The sequence below is a fragment of the Stegostoma tigrinum genome, chromosome 19 (assembly GCF_030684315.1).
Source record: "Stegostoma tigrinum isolate sSteTig4 chromosome 19, sSteTig4.hap1, whole genome shotgun sequence".
NCBI lineage: Eukaryota > Metazoa > Chordata > Chondrichthyes > Orectolobiformes > Stegostomatidae > Stegostoma > Stegostoma tigrinum.
In genome coordinates this window covers 9,088,634-9,112,859 of record NC_081372.1, presented here as the reverse complement: position 1 = coordinate 9,112,859, position 24,226 = coordinate 9,088,634, and positions in this window count along the sequence as shown.

The window sequence follows — 24,226 nt, the reverse complement described above, 5'->3', positions numbered from 1 at the left end:
GAATACAATGTGGGAAATTGTGAGGTTGTGCACTTTGACAGGAAAAGTAGAGGCATACAGTATTTTCTAAGTAGGGAAAGGCTTGGAAATCTGAAGAACAAAGAAATTTAGGCACCATCATTCATGATTCTCTTCAGGTGTTTGATGTCTTGAATAACATTAAGATAGGTTCAACCCCCACCACCCCCCTACCCAACCCCAGGCTTGATAGCATCTATCCCAAGATATGGAGGGAAGTAAGGTAGGAGAGCCCTAGGGCCTTGACAGAGATCTTTGTATGCTCTTCAGCCACAGGTGAGATACCAGGAGATTGGAGAATAGCCAATGTCATTCCTTTGCTCAAAAAGGGCAACAGGGATAATCCAGGAAATTATAGGCTGTTGAGTCTTACATCAGCGGTAGGGAAATTATTGAAAAGATTCTTTGGGACAAGATTTGCTTACATATGGAGAAAATAGACTTAATAGAGATAGTCAACTTTGTGCAGGGGTGGTCATGTTTAACAAATTTAATTCCACTTTTTGAAGAAGTAGTGAAGATGATTGATGAGGGTTGGGACTAGATGTTACCATACATGGACTTTGCTAAAGCTTTTGACAAGGTCCTTCATAGTAAGCTGGTCCAGACGATTAGGTCACAAGGGATCCACAAAGAGTTGCCAAGTTGGACACAAAATTGACTTGGTCATAGAAGGGTAGTGTTAACGAGGGGTGTTTTTCTGATTGGAGGTGTGTGTTCAGTGGTGTTCTGCAATTTATATAAATATAAATGATTTGGATGAAAATGTTAGTTGTCTGATTATTACTTTTTATGACTGGAAAAAAAATGTTCTGGAAATTGAGGAAGTACATCAAAGAATACAGCAGTGTATAGATCAGTTGGAAAGTTGGGCAGGGAAATGGCAGATGGAATTTAATCTGGACAGATGTGAGGTGATGCACCTTGGGAGGCCAAATGCATGAGGAAAGTGTACAGTAAATGGCAGGACCTTTAGGAACGTAGATATTCAGAGGGATTTTGGGGTGCAAGTCTAAAACTCCCTGTAAGTGAGAATACAAGTGGATAAAGTGTTAAAGAACGTGTGCAGCATGCTTGCTTTTGTTGGTCAGGTCATTAAGTGTCATGTTGCCGCTGTATAAATCCTTAGTCAGGCCACACCTGGAGTGTGGTGTGCAGTTCAGGTCGCCACACTTTAGGAAGGATGTGGAGGCTTTGGAGATGGTGCAAAAGATGTCGCCTGGATTGGAGTGTATTCACCGTAAGGAGGGATAGGACAAACTTTGACTGTTTTCGCTACAGTGGCAAAGGCTGAAGGCGACCTGATAATTCTCTGCATTTCTATGAAAGGCACAGATAGGGTGGATAGTCAGAGTGTTTTTCCCAGTGTGGAAATGTCAAATACTAGGGGGAATGGGTTTAAGGTGAGAGGGGGAAAATGTGAAGGAGATGTGCAAGGAAGATATTTTCACAGGGGGTGGTAGGTGCCTGAAACTCAGTGCCTGGGAGGTGGTAGAAGCAGATATGATAACAAGGTTTAAGAGGCATTTAGACAGACACATGAACAGGCTGGGAATAGAGGGATAGATGGACAATGTGCAGGCAGTTGGGATTAGTTTAGAATGGCATCATGGTTGGCATGGACATGATGGGCTGAAGGGCCTGTTCCTGTGCTGTACTGTTCTATTTACAATGTTCTGTAATCTAAGGATAACATGCAAGTTCATAAGGATAACATTGACTGTTAGGAAGCCAAATGCAAAGTTAGCATTCATTTCAAAAGAACTATAATACAGGAGCAGGGATGTACTGCTAAGTCTATAAAAGGCTCTGGTCAGGCTGCATTTGGAAGATTGGAAGCAGTTTTGTGCCCTGCGTCTAAGGAAGGATACGTTGATGTTTGGGGGTTGGTGGAGGGGGTGGGGGAGGTGGGCCGCGAGGTGGGGGGGGCGTTGTTGGTGGTGGTCTAGAGGTTTACAAGAATGAGCCCAGGACTGAAGGGCTTGTGGTTTAGGACTCTGGGTCTGCATTTGATGGCATTTAGAAGGATGAAGGTTAGAATTCTGAGAGGCCTCAATAGAGTGGACATGGAGAAGATGTTTCTACTGGTAGGAGAGACTAGGACCTGAGGGCATAGCCTCAGATTGAAGGGACAACCCTTTATAACTGAGATGAGGAGGAATGTCTTCAGCCAGAGGGTGGTGAATCTGTGGAACTTAGCTTCCTCAGCATTCTGTGGTAATAAGCCATTGAGTGCATGGAAGACAGAGACAGATAGGTCCTGGATGAGTAAGGGGATCAAAGATAATGGGGAGAAGGCAAGAGAATGGGGTGGAGAAACATATTTTGAAAGCTGAGTACAGGATTAAGGATAGGATTTTTGGCAGTGTGGAGGAACAGAGGGATCTTGGTGTGCAGATACATAGATCCCTTAAAATGGCCGCCCAAGTGGACAGGGTTGTTAAGAAAGCATATGGTGTTTTGGCTTTCATTAACAGGGTGATTGAGTTTAAGAGTAGTGAGATCTTGTTGCAGCTCTATAAAACTTTGGTTAGACCACACTTGGAATACTGCGTCCAGTTCTGGTCGCCATATTATAGGAAAGATGTGGATGCTTTGGAGAGGGTTCAGAGGAGGTTTACCATGATGCTGCCTGGACTGGAGGGCTTATCTTATGAAGAGAGGTTGACTGAGCTCGGTCTCTTTTCATTGGAGAAAAGGAGGAGGAGAGGGGACCTAATTGAGGTATACAAGATAATGAGAGGCATAGATAGAGTTGATAGCCAGAGACTATTTCCCAGGGCAGAAATGGCTAGCACGAGGGGTCATAGTTTTAAGCTGGTTGAAGGAAAGTATAGAGGGTATGTCAGAGGCGGGTTCTTTACACAGAGAGTTGTGAGAGCATGGAATGCGTTGCCAGCAGCAGTTGTGGAAGCAAGGTCATTGGGGACATTTAAGAGACTGCTGGACATGCAAATGGTCACAGAAATTTGAGGGTGCATACATGAGGATCAATGGTCGGCACAACATTGTGGGCTGAAGGGCCTGTTCTGTGCTGTACTGTTCTATGTTCTATATCAGCCATGATTGAATGGTAGAGACTCTGTGGGCTAAATGACCCAATTCTGCTCTTACATCTTATGGTCTTATAGGTTAATGTGCACCTGCAGGACATGTAGGAGCCTCAGATTGAAGGAATAGGTTTACTTCATAAACTTTCCAACTTGTGTGATACTACTCAATAGCTTGGAGTAAAGTGTGCAGGGTGAATTCCAAGGCTATGGGTAATTGAACTGGGGTGTACAGGGTTCAGTTTTAATATGGCTTGTTTACATAAGTAGTTACAAGTAAACACTTGTGAACTGAATGAAAGATGCTAACAGATAAGGTAAGACTGAACTTTGTACAGAAGTAGAAAGCAGGTTTTAAATTGGTGGCTTGTTTCATAATCTGCCTCGACTTTTATTTCCAATGAAGTGAATTGCAGTCCGTAATTGTATCTCTTACATTCCTCTATTGTTTCTATAACCAAGACACCATGCAATTCCCTCCTGAATTTGTGTCCTTTGCATTTCCATGCTCTTCCTTCATGACTGACTTTGAACTGATAGCAACAACTGGTATTTATGGATTACAACTATATAGCATCGTCCCATCTTCCACCCTTTACAACGTCAATCAGAAGCCTGCTGTCTGCATCCTAATTTGCACCATGCCCTGTTCATCCATCATTCCTGTGCTTGCTGACGTACACTGGCTCCTGATAAAGCAGCTCCTCAAATTTCAAGTACTTATCTTTGTTTACAATTCCTCTGTGGCCTCGCCTCTCCCCATCGCTGTCACATCCTCAAATCCTGCACCACTCAGATCTCCGTGCACCTTCAGTTCTGGCTTTTTTCTCCATTTGTGATTTCCATCAGCCCACCACTAAAACACCCTTGAGCTGCTGAGGACTTAAGCTCAGAAATTTCTGTCTTGAACCTCACTGTCTTGTTTTTCTTTTGTCTTAAAACTTCCCGGTATGACTTGGGGTCAGTTTTTGTTTGATAGCACTCTTTTGAAGCACTGTGGAACATTTCAATGCATCAGAAGACACTATGAAAATGCACATTGTATGGATGTGACAGCAGCTGTTGTACATATGACTGATGTCCATCCACAATGTCTGAGAGAACAAAGAAATCTCTATTGTGACAATACTATAGCGTTAAGAGGTGTAATTTTTAGAGTTTTATTCTGAAAAGAGGTTGAGAAAGAGGAGCTGATCGGTCTACTCAGAACCAATAAAGTTTTGAGGCCACTTTTTAAAAAAAAGTTAGAACAATAGAAGCAGCCTGATGGGTGGGGTCAAACTTCCATAGAACCCGAGATAACAAAGTGTGGAGCTGGATGAACACAGCAGGCCAAGTAGCATTTAGGAGTACAAAAGCCAACGTTTTGGGCCTAGACCCTTCATCCGAAAAGCTTTTCTGATGAAGGGCCCAGGCCCGAAATGTCGGCTTCTGTGCTCCTACGATGCTGCTTGGCCTGCTGTGTTCATCCAGCTCCACACTTTGTTATCTCAAATTCTCTAGTGTCTGCAGTTCCTATTTTCTCTTCCACAGAACCAGGATTTTTAGGGTTATTTTCACTTGCAGTTGCAAGGGTCTTGAAGCTGAGTTTGAAGCTGCAGTATTAGCTCTCTTCCTGCTACCCTGTCTCTCTCAGAATTCTGTCTTGATGTTTTTCCTCCTGGGCTGGAGAATTGCATGTGAGACAATCTGTTTTACTGAATTTACCTTTGCCAAAAGTATGTTTATGGAATGTTACTATGTTTTAATAATTACTGTTTAGTAGTTAAATAATCTATTATTCTGTCAAGTTTTCCAATAGAGCTGTTATTCCAATTTCTTCATTCTTTTGTTTGTATTTAAAGTATAGTGCATGAATGAAGTGTGTTTGGTAATTTGACAATCAAACTGCATCTGGAATGCATTGCCTGGCACTTGCTTTTAAAATAAGAAAAAGTTAGGATCTCGGCTATATTCTTAATATATTTTGAGGAGGTTTGGTCTGGTACATAGCAGTGAAATCCACAGAGCCCGAAAGAGCAATGATACCTGAGCCTCCAGCTTTAATGTATATTTAGCATCTTCCTGCCTGCCAGCTACTGCCAACACTGCTGTTTCTCTGATCACAGAATATCGGAACAGTCAGATCCTGAAATACTACCAGCTATATCTGGAATGTCTTTGACTCTTGCCATTCACACTCACTGTATAGACATCAGCTTTGTGATACTTGCAGCCAATGTATCACACCAGCACTGCTTTCTTCCAATTAGCTAATGAGGTCACTGATTGTTCAACATAGGAGACAGGAAAAGAGGATAGCTTGGCATATTAAAGATTTGACCATAGATAAGGAATAGCAAACAATTAAGGAACCAATTTAATAACATTTAAAATGCATTTCAAGGGATGGATAGCTACAAGAATAGGAAACGTTTTGAGGGATATGGGCCAAATATTGGCAAATTGATTGATTTTGATTTATTGTTACATGTACCCAAGTACAGTGAAAAGCTTTGTTTGAGAGCAGTACAGGCAGATCATAGTAAGCAGGGACATACAGATCATGAGGTGCTTAGATAGAATGAGGCATGCAGGTTACACTGCACAGGTGAGCAAAGCAAGATCAACATTAACAAGGTCAGCATCATTTGAAGTTACAGAGTCCATTCATCAGTCTAATAATGGCAGGGAAGAGGCTGTTCTTGAGCCTGCTGGCACGTGTGTTCAAGCTTCTGTATCTTCTGCCTGGTGGAAGACGTTGTTGGAGAGCATTACCAGGATGGGGAATGGATCTTTGATGATGTTGGCAGCCTTTTCGTGGCAATGAGATGTGTAAATGGAGTTTGTGATGGTCTGGGCTGTGTGCACAATCTTCTGTAGTTTCTTACGGTCCCTGGCAGAGCAGTTGGGAGTAGATCAGTGTAGATGTTTGGTCAGCATGAACGAGTTGGATCAAAGGGTCTGTTTCTGTACTGTATAACTCTAATTCCTAACAAGTAATGGCTATTCATTCCCTTGAATAAAGGGCTCCATTGGAAAAGTGACACAGCCAAGATTTATTAGAGTAATCGAGGATAGTGTTTTATTAAACAAAGAGGATCACAACATTGCTAAAACAATAATCTGAGAAATGGAAAGGTTTAAAAAGGATGACCAGTCCATTTTCAAATGCAGTAATACTTGGACAACATTAACATTTGGACTGACTAGCAAAAATAATATTTGCACCCCTCAAGTGCCAGGCATTCTGTCCAACCAGAGAAAATCTAAATATAGCCCCATGATATTCAATGGTATTACCATTGTTTAATCCACTGCTATCAGTGGGTGTTACCACTGACCAAAATCTGAACTAGACTAGCCATATAAAGACAGTGGCTGTAACATCAGGTTAGAGGTTAGGGATACTGTGACGAGTAACTCACCGCCTGACTCCCCAAAGTCTGTCCACCATCTACAAGGCACAAAAACAAAGTTCTGAGAAAGGTTCACCAGACCCGAAACATTAACTTTGTGTTCACCTCCACAGATGCTGCCAAACCTGCTGATCTTTTCCAGCAAATTTATTTATTTTTTCCTGATTTACAGCATCCGCAGTTCTTTTTGGTTTTTTATCTACCAGGCACAAGTCAGCAGTTTGATGGAATACTCCCCACTTGCCTGGATGGGTGCAGCTCCAACAATGCTCAAGAAGCTTGACACCATCCAGGACAAAGTAAGCTGCTTGACTAACACCACAAACCACAGATATTCCTATCATTGAACTTTGGTGGCAGAGAGAATGAATATGTATCATCTACAAGATACACTGCATAGATTCACTGAGCCTCCTTAGACCGCATCTTCCAAACCCAGGACCACTTCCGTTTGGAAAGCCAAGGGCAACAGATACACAGGAACACCACCCCTTGCAAGTTCCTCTCCAAGCCACTCACCATCCTGACTTGGAAAAATATCACCGCTCCTTCACTGTCACTGAGTCCAAATCTTGGAATTCCCTCCCTAAGGGTATTGTGGGCCTAACTACGGCAAATAGTCTGCAGAGGTCCAAGAAGGCAGCTCACCACCACCTTCTCAAGGTCAACTAGGGACGGGCAATAAATGCTAACTGAGCCATGACACCCACATCACCTGAATGAGTGCAGACAGACCATAATAAAAATAAAGAGCGAGAATAAAGAATGTGAATGTGAACTGGTAAGAAATATTTGAGGAAGTAGTATCTTATAGGAAAAGTCCCTAAGCGAGAAATCCAGGGACCTCGGAATTAAATTAATTAACAATTCTGGAATTGGAAACTCGATTCAGTATTAGTGGCCGTGAAACTATCATCAATTTAAACCCATTCTGCTCACTAGTTCCCTTTGGGGATGGAAATCTGTTGGCCTAAGTGTGACTGCAGACCCAGGGCAATGTTGTTAATTGACTGCCCTCTGAAATGGCTTCACAAAACACTTGAGTTTAAGGGCAATGAATGCCAGTCCTACAGGTGACATCCAAATCCCAAAAAATATAAGAAAGGTCTGTCAGACCTTTTGCAAGTACGTAAAACAGTAGACAGAAGGAAACATTATGGTAGCCCCTTTCAAGGTTTAATGGGGAATAAGAAAATGTCAGAGTTGGTCAAACAGAAAGTACCTTTCTTCGTAGTGGAAGATGCAAAGAACATACTGAAAATTGCGGGGACCCTGGGATCTAATGAGAGTGAAGAACCTAAAGTGATTAATATTTAACAAGGGAAAAGATAACACTGGGAAGACTGATAGTCCAGCTGACCTGATCTAGTATGGATCAGCATTCTGAAGAAGAGTCATTCTGAACTTGATACATGAACTCTGTTCCTCTTTCTCCACAGATGCTGCCAGACTTACGTGCTGGAGATTCTCCAGCAAGCTCTGCTTTTGTTCCCAATATCCAGCATCCACAAGTATTTTGCTTAAATGCCACGGCTTTTTGTTGTTTTGATGCTTCCAGAGCTTTCTGTGAGGCATCACTCTCCAAAGTAGTTGTGTCCCTAAGGCTGTGAAATTGTAAGTTTGATGTTTCCAATAGTGACCGTTTCAGTGTTTTGAAGAGGCATTCATGTTGTTTTTGCATTATTGGAAAGGAAGGTTTTTTCTCAAATTATTTCCCTTAGTCATGAAGACTTTTGAGTGAAATTGGGAATATATAAAGACAAGAAACTAAAGAGACCTAGATATCCCTGAAGGTTATCCTTGTTTTGAGGATTGTCATGGTTTTTATGCCTTGGATCGGATGTATCCCTAGATTGGATAAATAGCACTGAAACATTTGATATGTGACATCTAGATGTGATGTGCCTGACTGACCATTGAATACCAATCCTGCATGATGTGTCACTTGCATCATAAAGTGCTGTTTGAAGCTATGTTCTTGTTTGTTCTCCCTGTGATAGCAATGTCGTCAGTGATACACTTGCGCCCTGCGTGCAGTGAATGTAATGCAGTCCATCTCAGCTTGAAAGAATTCCTGGCTAACATATAGCCTGAAGGGAAGTTGTTGAAAACATTATTCTCCAAATGAGGTAGGGTAGCAGTAAGCTCTTGGGATTCCTTTGCAAGATGTACCGATCAATAACAATGTTTTATATCAAGTTTTGAGAAGAACTTCGCACCTGAAAATCAGTTCTAAAATGATTATTTTGTAAGGGCACTGTTTAAAAGCTGTGTTTAGGCATCATAGATCGAGACTCACTAGTATCCATTTTTATTTATGCTGCATGTTATTGAGCTACACCAGTCTCTGTGCTCCTGTGCTCTTTTAATGAGTTCATCTCACTTTATGACAAAGTTAAGATGAAGAACCATACTAGGCTTGAAACACTAACTCTCTTTCTCCCTCCAAAAGACAAACTGATTGCATTTGTTTCACACGTTCTGTCCATAGTAGAATCAAGTACTGATCAGGCAACATTAGCTTGAGGGTTTGGAATGTGTGTTTCAAGCCTATCTATTCAGCAAAAGAGAATGACCACTGGAAATGATTTGGCCATTTCTTTGCAGACAGAAAGGAAGTATACTCACTTTTGGGCCTGTTTCAAATCAACAAAATAGATAGCAGCAGCCACACTCTGGTTCATTTCTCATGGTAATACCTTGACCAATCAATGTCAACCTGCCTGGTTTAAAACTTGAAAAAAAACTTTAAAACAAAACTTGACAGTTAACTGGTGCACTCCCAATGGTGATGCTTGTGCTAATCAGAGTCTAATTTTTAAGCAGAGACAGTAGGAACTGCAGATGCTAGAGAATCGGAGATAACAAGGTGTAGAGCTGGATGAACACAGCAGGCCAGGAGCATCCTCTGATGCTGCTTGGCCTGCTGTGTTCATCCGGCTCTACACCTTGTTATCTCTAATCTCCAACCAATCAGTGCTCTCTTCTCCTACGGTATTAGTATTGGTGTTCTCTTATATGGGTATTCTTGTAATTGTCTTGATTAGTGCAAAACAAAACTCTTGGAAAATGTGTCTTTTCAGCAACACTCCAGCTCTGTTCCACCAAACAGCTACTCAGTCATAAGATATTCCATTCACTTTGCAATAAGTAACCAGCAACTCCCCACCTACGTCCGTGACACCACCGATGCCCTCCACCTCCTCCAAAACTTCCAATTCCCTGGTCCGCAACACTTCATCTTTGCCATGGACGCCCATTCCCTATACACCTGCATTCCTCATGCAGGTGGCCTAAAGGCCCTCTGCTTCTTCCTGTCCCGCAGGCTCGACCAGTTCCCTTCCATTGATACCCTCATCTGCCTAGCTGATCTCGTCCCCACCTTAAACTTCTCTTTCAATTCCTCCCACTTCCTACAGACAAAGGGGGTGACCGTGGGTACCCTCATGGGCCCAAGCTATGCCTGCCTCTTTGTAGTTTATGTGGAACAATCCCTCTTCCATAGCTACACTAGCCTTAAACCCCACCTCTTCCTCTGTTGCATTGATGACTGTATCGGCGCCTCCTCATGCTGCCACAAGGAGCTCGAACAGATCATCTACTTCACCAACACCTTCCACCTCAACCTTAAGTTCATCTGGACCATCTCTGATACCTCTCTCTGCTTCCTGGACCCCTCTGTTTTCATCTCAGGCAACCACCCAGAAACCGATATCCATTTCAAGCCCACCGACTCGCACGCTACCTAGAATACACCTCCTCCTACCCATCTTCCTGCAAAAATGCCACCCCCTATTCCCAATTCCTTTGCCTCCGCCTCATCTGGTCCCATGATGAAGCATTCCAATCCTGAACATCTCTGATGTCCTTGTTTTTCAAGGACTGCAATTTCCCTCCTGCAGTGGTCGAGAATGCCCTCGACTGTGTATCCTGCATTTCCCGCAACTCATCCCTCACACCCATCCTCACATTAACAACCAAAACAGAATTCCCCTCATTCTCATGTACCACCCCACCAGCCTCCAGATCCGACGCATCATCCTCCGACACTTCCGCCATCTGCAATCTGACCCCGCCACCAAAGACATTTTTCACTCCCCACCCTTATCTGCTTTCTGGAGGGACTACTCTCTCTGTGACTCCCTTGTCCGCACCACGCTCCCCTCCAGCCCCACCACCAGTGTAGCACAACCACAGGAAGTGCTACACATGCCCCTACACCTCACACCCTCATCCCCATCCCAAGCTTCAAGAAGACCTTCCACATCCAACAGATGTTCACCTGCACATCTGCTAATTTGGTATACTGTATCTGCTGTTCTAGATGTGGCCGCCTCTACATCGGGGAAACCCAGCGGGGGCTTGAGGACTACTTTGCAGAATACCTATGCTCGGTTCACACTTAATAACAGTCACGAACCATTTTAACTCCCCCTCCCATTCTTTAGATGACATGTCCATCCTGGGCCTCCTGCAGCGCCACAATGATACCACCCGAAGGTTGCAGGAACAGCAACTCATATTCCGCTTGGGAACCCTGCAGCCAAATGGTATCAATGTGGACTTCACTAGCTTCAAAATCTCCCCTCCCCCACCACAACCCAAAACCAGACCAGCGTGTCCCCGCCTCCCTAACCTGTTCTTCCTCTCAACTATCCCCTCCTTCCACCTCAAGCCTCACCCCCATTTCCTACCTACTAGCCTCATCCCGCCGTCTTGACATGTCTGTCCTCCCTCGACTGACCTATCCCCTCCCTGTATATTCACCTTTACTGGCTCCATCCCCACCTCTTTGACCTGTCTGTCTCCTCTCCATCTATCTTCTCCTATATCCACCTCTCCCTCTCTCCCTATTTATTTCAGAACACCCTTCCACTCCCCCAATTCTGAAGAAGGGTATGGACCCGAAACGTCAGCTTTCCTGCTCCTCTGATGCTGCATGGCCTGCAGTGTTCATCCAGCTCTACACCTTGTTATCTCAGATTCTCCAGCATCTGCAGTTCCTACTATATAAGTAACAACATTTCACTAGTGTTCTCGTGCGCTGCCTTGCATACTAACGGTGTAATTAATGTGACAGGACACTCAAATCCCTCTATACCACCGAGGTATGTAATACATTTGAAGAGTGTACTGCTTTTACCCATCCTGCCAACGTGGGCACATTCACATTTTCCTATATCATGCTTTTTCTGACAATTCTTTGCCTACTCCCTTAGCCCATCTATCCTTATTTTCCTTAGTGTTTCCTGAGTTTGTTTTCCGTATCTACCTGACTGTTAGCAAATTTAGCAAGCCAAATCTTCCAATCCTTAAACCAAGTCAAACGTATAAATTGTAAATAGTTGAAGCTTTAGCACTGATGCTAATGCAGTTCAATTTGTCACATCTTGCCAATTTCTGAGGAGTGTTCTTATGGAGGTTTATGAAATCACGAGGGGCATGGATAGGGTAAATAGCCAAGGCCTTTTCCCCAGAATAAGGGAGTCCAAAACCAGAGGGCACAGGTTTAAGGTGAGAGGGGAAAGATTTAAAGGGCAATGGAAGGGCAGATTGTGGTGCTTGTACGGAACGAGCTGCCAGAGGAAGTGGTGGAGGCTGGCACAATTACAACATTTAAAAGGCATCTGGCTGGGTATAAGAATACGAAGGGTTTAGAGAGATATAGGCCACATGTTGGCAAAAGGGACTAAATGAATTTAGAGTGTCTGGTCAGCACAGACAAGTTGGACCGAAGGGTTTGATTCTGTTGTTGTATAAGTCTATGATTCCATGATCTCCAAAATTACCGATTTATGCCCACTTGTTGTTTCACATTAGATAGCCCACCCTCAGCACATAGTATTTTACCACCCCTTCATTTTGAGTTCTTATTTCATGCAGTAACATTTGATAAGACACGTATCAAATTCCTTCTGGAAATCCAAATGTCTGTCCTCCTAAAATACATTGCTTGTTATGTCATTAAAAAAAAACCACAATAAGTTACTTAAATGTGATTTCCCTTTCACAAAACTGTAATGACTCTTCATGGTTGTATTGAGGTTTTATGAGTGACCCGAATATCATCCTTAATAGTAGATTCCAGCATTCTGGACTATGACAGATGTAAGGCTAGCTGGTCTGTAATTTCCTTCTTTCTGTCTCCCTTTTCCTTGAATAGAGGAGTCACATTTGCTACTTTTCATCTGTTTGGCCTTTTCCAGAATCAAGGGAGTTTCGGAAAATTAAAACGAATGCATCAGCGACCATTTCTTCTCAGACCTAGATGAAGTGGATCAGAATCTTTTCCCTACTGAATGTAATTGTCTTAAGTTCCTCCCTCTCTTTCCCCTCCCAGCTCACAATTTTTTCTGGGAAGTGATATGCATCCATTACGTTGAAGACAGATTCAAAATATCTGTTCAAATCATCTGCCATTTCCTTATTTTTAATTATTAATTCCGCAGGTGCAACTCTCTAAAGGGCTGATGCTCACTTTATCTTCTTGTAGAAATGCATACGCTTTTATATTCTCAGTTGGCTTTCTCTCATACTTTAATTTCTCGCTAATATTCTTTGCTGTTCTTTTCATTCTGTCAAATTCTCTGACTCCTCATTCATATTTACAAAATTGTATTTGTTTCTTCTCAACTTCTTTAAGTTATTTAGTTAACCATGGATGGTGTACCCTTCCCCTGGAATCTTGCTTTGTCACTGGAGTGCACCTTTCCTGAATATTCTGAAATATCTCCTCAAATGTCAGCCACTGCATCCCCGCTGACCTGTCTCTTAACCAAATTCCCCAGTACATTTTAGACAGCTCTGTATTCAACACCTTTGTAACTGACCTTAGTTAAGTTTAAAAGACTAATCTTAGACCCACACTACTGTCCCTCAAACTGAATGAGATATTCAAATATCAGAAATTAGTATATATTACCATTTCTTGGGATTCTGATATCCTTGAAGACTGGTTGCAGAAAGTTAGCAAGCAGGTATATCGAGCAATTGGGAAAGTAAGTATGATGTTATTGATAGTGTCACAATTACATAGGGGTTTGGTCTCATCATATCTTGAATATTGTGTAAAGATTTGGTCTTGATGTTTCAGGAAGGATATATTTAATTGCCTCAGATATTTCACTAAATTGATTTCTGGAATGAGAGAGCTGTCCCACAAGGTAAGATTGAAGAGAATCTGCCCATGAGCTCTGAAGACGAATGAGGAATGCTGTCATTAAAATGCTATAGAGTCATAGAGGCCTACTGCACCAAAAAAGGCCCATTGGCCCATCGAGTCTGTGCTGGTCAAACATAAGCACCCAACTATTCTAATCTCATTTTCCAGCACTTGGCACATAGCCTTATATTCCATGGCATTTCAAGGGCACACCTAAACATTTATTAAATGCTATGACAGCTTCTGCCTCTACCATCCTTCCAGGCAAGGAGCTCCAGATACACACCAACATTTGGGTGAAAAAGATTTTCCTCTTTAGTCTCAATTTATTTTGTTATTCCACACATGCAGGTACAGGCAAACAAGTTTCAGCTTATATCCAGTGAAGGGCAGCCCTTGTTCATCCAATTAGATCACGTTCCTTGGTACTTTTTCTGGGAAAGTATTGAATCAAAAGACTATTGAGGGAAAAAAAATCAAAGAAACAACTTGTGTGTAAAAGGCATATTTCATGGCATCAAGGATGTTCCAAAAATACACCACAGCCTATTAAACGTTTCTGAAGTGGAGGAAATGCAACAGAGGATTTGCACACAGCAAGCTCCCATAAAAACCAATATCCTGCCAAAGGATTTGTTGGTGAGGTATGAGTATCTGACAAACGAATTTAAGGGAGTAGATGCTGTTTACCTTGGTTAAAAAGCCAGGACCTAGAGAGTTTAGTCTCAGGATCTGGTGTCAGCCACTTTGGATTGAAAGTGGTTCTGATTCTTTGGATTTCTCTACATCAGGCAATGGGAACTGTTGGGTAAATTCGAGACTGGCATTGATAGTTTTTGGACACTGAAGGAATTGAGGGACATGGTGGGAGAGCGGAGTTGGTGTGAAAAAGTGTCAGCCATGATCCCATTAAGTGGCAGAACATCAAACGGCTGATTCCAGGTCTTGTTTCTTAAAGAAAGATCAACACTGTCTTAGTTAAAAGCTCTGATCTTTTTTTTCTAACCAAGAAGATCACATTCAGAATAAGCAATGTAGTGTCAGCTGTGGCTCAGATGGTAATACTTTTACTCCTGAGAAAGAAGGTTAGAGCTTCAAGTCCCACTCTACCGACATGAACGTTTCCAAATTGTCAAACTGGATTAAGAGCAAGTTATAACTTTGCTTAGTAACTGCTGAGTCAAAAGGTTATGAGTTCACTCAATACTCCAAGCACCAGCGTGCAATATCCAGGCTGCAGTCACAGTGTGGTGCTGAGGAAATGAAATGGTCTGCTAGTGTGTAAAGTAGGGAAAAAAAGAACTTTCAAGCTCCAAAGACATCCTAGAAGCCTATACACCTCTACCCTTTTCCCTCTATCCCAGAAAAACATACTGGGCAATCTGAGGAGGGGGGCCACCTGACTGAAAACGCTAACTCTTGGTTAACAACTCGTTAAACTTGGATGTGCTAACCTTGAAATGGTTTGTGTGTTTCCACAGGTTTCCATTTGTGGGGAATTCTGTTTTTAAGACATGCACCTGTCAAAAATATTGGAAGCCTGAACTGTGAAATGGCCTGGATGTAAAGAAATGTTACTGAATAGTCACATTTATCTAGCACTTTTACTGTAGCAAAACAACTTCATGACATCAGCCTCAGTTTTGATGGGAGCATGAAATAAACAGAATTTGATCCCATATGCCACAGAAAGAGGTATTAGAAGGAGCTTGCTTAATGATGTCCTGATCAGACCAGACAATCAGCCATTGATGCAGTGAAAGTTTATTTTCTACAGGGCATTGGTACCTAATGAAGCAATAGCTCTATTAGCTTCTGTAACATAAGAACTAAGTGTGAAGTAATAAAAATGTAAACTTGCCAGGATCCCACACAGTCTTTAGAAATAGGGATGATTGGTGCTGGTTTGCCTGAGGATCAGCATTGCCACAGGTGAGGGGTGATGTTGAGAAGGTGTAACCTTTAACATAATCATAGTCAGTTTGGAATTGAGTCCGTGCTGTTGGCATCACTTTGCATTGCAACCCAGCCATCTCAGCGAACCAACACCCTCTGGTGTTCACCCTTTCCCCTCAGCTGGAACATGGTCTCCTTTAGGTTAATCAGCAATCAGTTGTCTCTTTCTAATGAGGAAAAGCAGCCCCCTGACCCCAGTAAAATAGTACTGAAGGATTCTAAAGATATTTGTTCCAGTTTCTGTTATCTACGTACATTACAATCCCAGGCTGTGCTTGATTATAAAGTGTAGCTTGCTTGCTTCAGCATGTCATTCTCCAAGTGGCTCTGGTAAGATGGAGACTGAGATCTTGATACCATCAGGACTCACACATAGTGATGATATCATAAGCGTGTCACTTAAATGTGTACGATATACATAACACAATAAATGACGTTGCTTTTAAGTACAAGGAAGGAATAAGAAATAACAAAGAACAATGCAAAGGGCCCTTCAGCCCCTCCAAACCTGTGCTGACACATTTTGCCCTTCCATACTAAAACTGGCTTCACTTACAGGATCTTTGTCCCTCTATTCCTTTCCTGTTCATGTATTCATCCAGGTGTTTCTTTAATGTTGCTATTGGGTCTGCTTCCACCACCTCCCACTGGCAGTGCATTCCAGGCACTCACCACCCTTTGTGTGAAAAACCTGCCTCACACATCTCTTTTAAACATCCCCCCCCTTGCACCTTGAACCTGTGTCCCCTAGTAATTGACTCCTCCACCCAGGGGAAACAAAGCTTCCACTCTATCCATGCCATTGACAATCTTACAAACTTCTATCAGGTCACTCCTCAACTTCCTGTGTTTCAGTGAAAACAAGCCCAATCTATCCAAAACAAAAGCAGAAATTGCTGGAAAATCTCAGTAGGTCTGGAGCAAAGTTAATGTTTTTGGTCCAGTGACTCTGCCTCAGTCCACCCAACCTTTCTTCATAACTAAAATTCCCCTTACCAGGCAACGTCCTGGTAAACCTTTTCTGTACCCGCTCCAAAACGTCCACATCTACATGAAGTAGTACTTTGAAGGAGGGAAGAGAAGCAGAGAGATTTCGACAGCGATTTCAAGAGATTACAATCCTTGCGGCTGAAGGCACTGACTGTGGAATGATTAAAAATCAGAATTGAGCTGGAGGCCAGAATGAGATGAGCGCAGAGGTTTCATAAGTTTAGTTGTGACGGATGAAGTTATAGAGATAGGGAAGGGGTGAGGCTATGGAGGGACTTGAATGCAAGGGGGAGAATTTCAAAATCAAGTTGTTGTCAGACAAGGATCCAGTGCAGGTCAGTGAGCAGTGAGCAGTCCACGGGGAGATTGGAACTTTGTATCAGAGATAATGGGAACTGCAGATGCTGGAGAATCCAAGATAACAAAGTGTGGAGCTAAATGAACACAGCAGGCCAAGCAGCATCTTAGGAGCACAAAAGCTGTTGTTTCGGGCCTAGACCCTTCATCAGAAAATCATCATCTCCTAAGATGCTGCTTGGCCTGCTGTGTTCATCCAACTCCACACTTTGTTATCCTGGAACTTTGTATGAATCGCATGGTATGCAACATTCCCTCTAAACTGCAGAGTTGTTTGGTGACATAGCTATTTAGGTTCTATGCATGCTGACACATCTACTTCTGCTTCAAAAGCATCTGCTGCAAATGGAGCTTGGAAGTCTGCAGAGTGGATAATTGGAGGAAATATTGGATACAGGCAGCAGAGCTTTGGAAGAGCTTGTGTTTACAGAAAGGGGATGACAAGAGGTAACTGCGAGGTAAGGAACACAGGAGGAGTGATTGCCACTTTCTTAAAAGTCTGAATCTCCATTACATGAAATATAAATTTAACCCACCTAACAAGATTTCATTTAAAAAAAACTGCAGATGCTGGAAATCAGAAACAAAAACTGAACTTGCTGAAGAAACTCAGCAGGTTTGGCAGTACCTGTAGAGAGAAAGCAGAGTTAATGTTTCAGGTCCAGTGACCTTTATTGGATCTGAAGTGTTAACTCTGCTTTTTCTCCACCAATGTTGCTAGAGCCTCTGAGTTTTCCCAACAATTTCTGTTTTTGTATCAAGATTTCATGTTCATTTTTCATGTTAATGAAAGAATTCAAATAATTCAGTGGCTGGAATTCTTTTGTGAATAGGATTTTTAAAAAAAACTCTCGGAGTAAATTGTATCAAGACCAAGGGATCCAGTCTTCTAATCACAGAGCAACATGAAATTCAATTACCATTAGACCATAGGTAAAGGAGCGAAGGTAGGCCATTCAGCCCATTGAGTCTTCCCTGCCATTCAATGAGATCGCAATGATAACCCTAAACTCCACTTTCCTGCCTTTTTCACGTGACTCTTTAATCCTTTACAGATGAAAGATTTCAATCTTGAATATTCTTAATGACCCAACCTTGTCAGCCCTATGGTAAACAATACCACAAATTCACTATGATCTGACAGAAGAAATTCCTCTTCACCTCTATCTTAAATGTGTGAAACTCCAATTGGTGTTTACACGGTGTACATATGCCACATGTGGTCCTGGGTGGCTTTTATTAGCGGATCCTGCTTTGTAAGGCACTGGGTCTGAGTTTAGTTCAGTACTCAAATCTGGAAATTAGTGCCAAATATCATGTCTAGTTTCAGCTGCCCTGATTTTGGGAATGTGGTTTGGGAAAGCTTCCTGAAATGAGATCAGGCAGGAGAGGCACCTCTTATTGAGAAGGAAAATAAGTGATTTTCTTTACATTGGGGCAGAAGAGATTGCAGATGACTAAGTCTTAATAGCAGTTGAGTTCAAAGAAGAGTCATACTGGACTCAACATTAACTCTTTCTTTCTCTCCATAGGTGCTATCAGACCTGCAGTGTTTCTCTTGCCTTCTCTGTGTTTGTTTCAGATTTCCAGCATCTGTTGCATTTTGCCTTTATTACAGCAGTTGTTGGAGATTGTGCATCTGCTGAGGCTGTAAGAGCTGGTCAGAGGCTTGGAGTTTCGCAGTGAGTAACTCACATCTTGGTTCCATACATCTGTCCACCATCTATAAGCGCAAATCAGGAGAGTGATGGGAAAGTCTCACTTACCAGATGACTGAAGTTCCAATAACGTCGGGGGCATTGGCCTACCCAGCAACACCAACAGTTCAAAAAAAAATCACAGTCTGAAGTGGTGCCCATCCTACTGGAATAGCTTATGGACATCCCATTACTCTAGCCTTGATAATTTGTTCTTCCCATGAAATATTTGAGTGCATTTTTGTTCAGTGACAGACACCAATAAATCCAGATATAGTACTGATAGTATTCTTTATTGAATATATTACTGATATACAATCCTGCATAGCATGCATAGATAATTTAAAATGCATGTAAATTCACTTGCAAGTATTAGGGTGGCTTTATTCTGAATATTATTATTTATTCTGAATATTCATGTATTCCTATGGTGTTCCAATCAAGAAGGAAACTACTAAATGCCAATGAGTGATATTCCCAACGTATCTGTGAGTTGCATTAGCCTCACTTTTTTTTTAACATTTTTGGTTTGTTCTCACAGCTTAATTTATTTCAATAGCTTTTGCTTTTAATTCAATCTTTAATTAATATGAATACTTCCAACTCTTGGGAAGGTTTGATCACTCTCCTGCTTTCATCTGCTGTTTCTCAAGGGTCAGGGACCATACCGCTGAGGTCACTCTCCTGTTCAGAAGGCCCCACGAGTGAACACTAGCTGTCTCAAAGTTCATCACCGGTTCCTAGAGATGGGCAATAAATTCTGGCTTCACCAGCAACGCGCAAATTCCACAGGAAGCAAACTTGTCATTTTGAACCTGATTTCCTTGACCCCTGTCCCTTGTTCATCTTCATCAGATGAGAGCTGATAAAAGAAAATGTATTTATGCTATAGTTGTATAAAGCTCTGGTTAGGTCTATCTCAATTAATGTGTGCAGGCTAGAAACTGCATCTCTGGAAAGAAATATTGGCCTAAGGGGGTGTACAGCAAAGATACATTAGAGCGACAACCAGAGTTAAATTCTGAGGTTGCATAGACTAGGCTTGTATTCCCTTGAGTTTGGAAGTTTAGGGCAGATCTGAGTGAGATATTTAAGATGATTAAAGGATTTGACAAGGTGGATAGAGAGAAACTATTTCCTACGTTTTATGTTGCAGCACACAGTGCTCAAACTGTGGAATTAGAGTCAGGCCATTCAATGCAAGCATTTCTTCACAGGAAGCCAATTGAAATTTCAAAACTGACATTGACAGATTTCAGGCAGGAGGGTGAAGTGACACAAATGTATAGAATGAACGTGCAGATCAGCTATGATCTAAAACAATGGTGGAACATCTCAAAGGGCTGAATGACCTCTTACTGTTCCCATGTGACTCACCAAGTAATGTGTTAAGAGGAAAGCTCCACAGACTTCAAAGACAAAGGGTAAGAATCCTGAAGATCCAACTGTGTCCTGTACTACACTGTCTCCCTTCAGGTCAGCATCGTAACACAAGCCATGCTGTTCAACAAAGAGTACTTGATGTTTGAAGTTTAAGTGCTTCATATCAGGTGTGGCTGTGTTGTTTTATGTACCTGTTCCCGAAGACTGTTTGTTTAGTTCTGCTCCACCAACCCTGAATGTAACAAATGTATCCTGTTATTTCAGTGCATTGCTGACCGAGCTCTACACTGTCAGAGGGGTAAGTTTTGTGTGGGGCTTCAAACTATGGCCATGTCTGGCCTCCTGTAGCGCTACTCAAACAAGAGCAGGTGATGTCTGCTTGGTGCCTGGGCCAATGGGGAGGTGATGGCCTAATGGTATTATTGTTGGACTGTTAATCCAGAGACCCAGGTAACGTTCTGAGGGCCTGTGTCCAGAACCTGCCATGGCCAAATTCAATTGTTAAAACTGAATTCAATTAAAATCTCGAATTAAGAGTCTAATGGTGACCATGAATCCATTGTCAATTGTCAATAAAAATAACAACTTAGTTCACTAATGTCCTTTACGGAAGGAAACTGCCATCCTTACCTGGTCTGGACTACAGCCAAAGTGGTTGACTCTTAGCCCTCTGGGCAATCAGGGATACGCAATAAATGCTGATCTAGCCAGTGACACCCTCCTCCCATGAATAAATAAAAAGAAAATCCTTTAAGCAACATCACTGGGAGTGATGATATACAATCATTCTCCTGTTGCTGTCTGTGGGAGCCGCTGTGAGCAAATTGATTGCCACTTATTCTATATTGCGACAGTGTCTACATGTCAAAAAGTGGTAACTTGTGGTTACAAGAAGGTGCTGAAGAAATCCAAATCTTTACTGTATTCTTGAAAATGTTTTGGGTTTTTTTTTCAATATGGTGTAAACTGATAATGTAGGCAGCAAATGTTGGCCTTGCCAGCAACTCTCACTTCCCCAGGAAAGAATAAGGAAAAGTGACACATTCCTAAAGCATTGGGTGGAAAATCGTTGCTCTGACCAGTGTTACCGACAAGAGCTCTGGGGTCGGGCATGGTACAGTCACGTCCTCAGGTAAATGTTCCCTAATTGTCAACCACAACAGTAGGAGTAGGATTTCTCCAATTGCTACGTAAGGTTTAATGGCTCTTTCATCAGAAAACTTTCTGGGTTTCTGTCCACATCCAAGACCAAAAGGAAATCTTCACCTCAGCTCCAACCTTACCAGAATGTTTAGGGGCACGTCCTAAGTGACACTTATTAATTGGAGTCACACAGAGACAGTTTTGTTCTGTTTGTCCAGGCACCACCAGAGCCCAAAGGACAATGCCCCCAGACTCATTTCCTCGAAACTAACAACTATCAATAATCTGATAAAGACGCAATTGTTCCCTGTAGCATTGTCCTTATTGGCTCCATTTCCAACATCTATGTGTGTATGTGTTTCTGTGCTTGTGTATGGCGTGGTCAGGATTGGGGAGGGATCTCTCCAATGAGGCAAGACAGTTGAAAGGAGATTTGATAGAAGCATTCAAAATCGTGAGGAGCCCAGACTGAGTGGGTAGGGAGAAACTGTTCCCACTAATGGAAGGATCAAGAAGCAAGACGACACCAACTGAAGCTGATGGACAAAACAAATGATAGGGACACAAAGTACCTTTTATATGCCAACAGAACCTACAATCTAGAATGGGCTGCCTAAGAGGGCATCAGAGGCAAATTCAATTGCGATTTCAAAAGAAATTAGACAAACACCTGAAGAGGAAAACAAACCTTGCCAGGAAAAGGTTAAGGGAATGGGACCAGTTAAATGCTCTTGCAGAGAACTAGCATAGACTCAAAGGACAGAATGGCTTCCTTCTGCACTGTAACCATTCTATGATGCTATCTCCTATACATATAAATATGCATATTGGTATATTGGAGGAATTAAATAGCCAGTAACTTGGATTACATTCACATATATTAATGGCTAAATATAATAACATTGTTATATTGTAGTACATTGTTTTCAAGAAGGGAGTATATATGGTACTCTTGGCAAAAGAGATCATGGGAGATGGGGGGAGGGTAGGATTAGGGTGTTGAGCTCAGTGATCAGCCATGATCATATTGAATAGCCAAACAGACCTGAAAGGTTGAATTCTATCTTTTATGTCATTTTATTTTGGAATGCCACAATCCAAAGGGAGGTCTTGAGCACAGTCTGTTGGTGATCCTGTCTTTAAATCAGAGACTCCAGGATGTAATGGTCACAGAAGGTTGATAATTAGCTAATTGTCATCCTAGAAATCCATCCAACACACACCAAAGGCAGCCAGTAATATCAGTAAAGCCGTGTCATGGAGAGAAAATTGGTGACTCTACCATCACTGTCCATGTGACAATGTACATTCCTCAGGAACTCAGCTTAACCTAGGGGATAGGGCGGGTCTGTTGGCTGGGAGGCTACCGAGAGTATGGGGTGCAATGCCCATTCCAGCTGGGGTGCATTCAGGATCAGCCTCCTTGTCTCCAGGGTGGAGATCGTGATGGTTTGGATAGGACTATCAGTCAGACAGAGAACAGGAGAGGATGACAGACCAATACATTTTGATGCACTCAGTCAGTTCAGTAATGAAGTGCATTCTCTGACAAAAATAACGTGGATATTGGGGAGGGATAGAATCAACTGTGTCATATCAATAGCCATCAGCAACTTTAAACTCATTATTATTTCAAGACTTACAGCTATTCTACTCACGATGGTTTTAAATCATTTCCATTGATCTGACAGTTTGCAATAACTTTTACAAAGGAAAGAGAAACACCAAAAGTCATTGTGGTAATTGGATGACTTTATATCTTATGACACTGAAAGCTGGCTACTTGCAAGTTTGGCATCGAATCAGAAAATTGGATTTTTCTCTGGTATTGATAACTTGATGGAAAGGTTTAATTTTTCACACCAGATGGCTAAGCGTGTCTTGCTGAGAGAGAAGGTTTCGCATATGCATATCGCATTCATGTACTGGCTGCCAAAATATGAATCATAGAGCAATATAGAACACAACAGAGCCATTTGGCCCATCGAGTCTGTAACAACATGTTGAAAGAGCTAACCACTTAGCCTTTATTGAAAATATGTCACCATTCCTTCGATGTTACTAGGTCAAAATCCTGGAACTCCCACCCTGACAGCATAGTGGGTATCCCTTCAATCAAGTCAACAATGGTTCAAAAAAGCAGCTCACTATCGCCCTCCCCAGGGCAACTCAGGATAGGGACAATATTAGCCCGAAATGTTAGACAATAGACAATAGCTGCTGGAGTAGGCCATTCTGATGAATAAATTTTAAAAATTCCTGATCTTTCTGTTCAAACTTTGTCCATCTCCCAGATCCACAAGCTTCTGAGATCCCTGAGCTGCGATGTGATTAGGGTTAGAGTTTCTCCAATCCTGGCTTTTAATACATCATGCTGCCATTGGCTGCCAGTCATGGAGCTGCCAACATCCACAAGCATCCGCTCCCTCCACCTCTGACACTCATAGCAGCAGTGGGTAGAAATTCACCAAGGATCCTCAGACCTCTCAAATCAATAAACACATCCATCTAGAAGGACAAGGGCAGCAGAACTGAAGACAGTTAAGGTTAGTAACTGAAAATGATCTGCAATCTGACTAACAGTCTGGCTGGTGTGATGGTAATGTGTTACACTTCGCTCAGTGAATCCCAGTGGAAGTGATAACATGCAATTGTGTGTTCTATTCTGGAGCTGTTGGCAGCAGCTCAGTCTTCACTCAGTCTTCTTAGACAGTACCTTCCAAATCCACGACCGCTTCCATCCAGAAGGATAAGGGTAGAACACACATGGGAACTCTACCATCTGCAAGCTCCCCTCTAAGTTGCTCACCACCCTGATTTGGGAATATATCACCATTCCTTCAGTGTCACTGTGTCAAAATCCTGGAATTGCCTCCCTAATGGCATTGTGGGTCAACACACAGCACATGGACTGGAGATGTTCAAGAAGGCAGCTCACCGCCAACCTCTCAGGGGCACCTAGGGACAGGCAATAGATGACTCCAATATCCCACAAATGAATAAAGAAAAATCCCAAGTTCTCAAATCACTCCATCACTCCACCCTGCTCCTCATTTAAGATCCTCCTTAAAA